Raw genomic sequence first — 684 nt, forward strand, 5'->3', positions numbered from 1 at the left:
TGGACAGGAATTCTTAACTTTTTGTGTACAACACACTCCTGTCAGAAATTCCTATCCTTACGTGCACTGATTCTCAAATGGGAAGGAATTAGGGGTCTGTGGATATTAAACACAACCCCTTTGGAGAGTCTTGTGAGCATTCTTATATAGGCTTGCCCCAGTGTGGGCATCACTGCTCCAAAGTAAGGCACAAACTCAGTATGTAACATGAGTGCAAGGAAGCAGTCAGTGCAGGGTCACGACAGACAACCAGCCCTTCCCCAGCTGCCATCTGCTCTCACATCTTCCATCCCTGGGGAAGGATTTGGGTGGGTGGGGCGAAGAGGTGGCTTTTGCTGATAAACTCAGAGCCTCAAGAGGCATAGCTACGTCAAACCTCTCCCCCTCAGGGACCCTCCAGCAGCACTAGGAGGTGTCCCTGTGGCTCCTCTTACACACTCATTGTTAAGTCAGGGCCCACTGGGGCAGTAGACATTGCCACAATGTCAGTGTTGTGTTAAACAGAGTGATGTGACTTCAGGGGCTATACAGGTGTCATGCTATCCTGCTTCCATCTGAGTTGAGTCCAAGATGACATAACCAAATGCTTCTAATATTGTCTCTCCACTTGAAACACTCTGCTCTTCTAAGCCTCTCTAGTTCATGTGGTGTGGCCTGATGTTCAGGAAATACAGCCCTTTTGCC

The 684-nt window shown here is 48.7% G+C and overlaps 1 protein-coding gene and 1 pseudogene across 7 annotated transcripts in view; one reads left to right on the forward strand and one right to left on the reverse strand.

Moving 5' to 3' along the window:
* The window catches only part of LOC105887436, a 1,606-nt pseudogene extending 1,197 nt beyond the window's left edge, over positions 1-409 (forward strand).
* Positions 1-684, reverse strand: part of USP20 (ubiquitin specific peptidase 20) — a 53,492-nt gene that overhangs the window by 32,288 nt on the left and 20,520 nt on the right. The window lies entirely within an intron of this gene.

The sequence above is a fragment of the Otolemur garnettii genome, unplaced genomic scaffold (assembly GCF_000181295.1).
Source record: "Otolemur garnettii isolate 467f Iridium unplaced genomic scaffold, OtoGar3 scaffold00087, whole genome shotgun sequence".
Classification (NCBI taxonomy): Eukaryota; Metazoa; Chordata; class Mammalia; order Primates; family Galagidae; genus Otolemur; species Otolemur garnettii.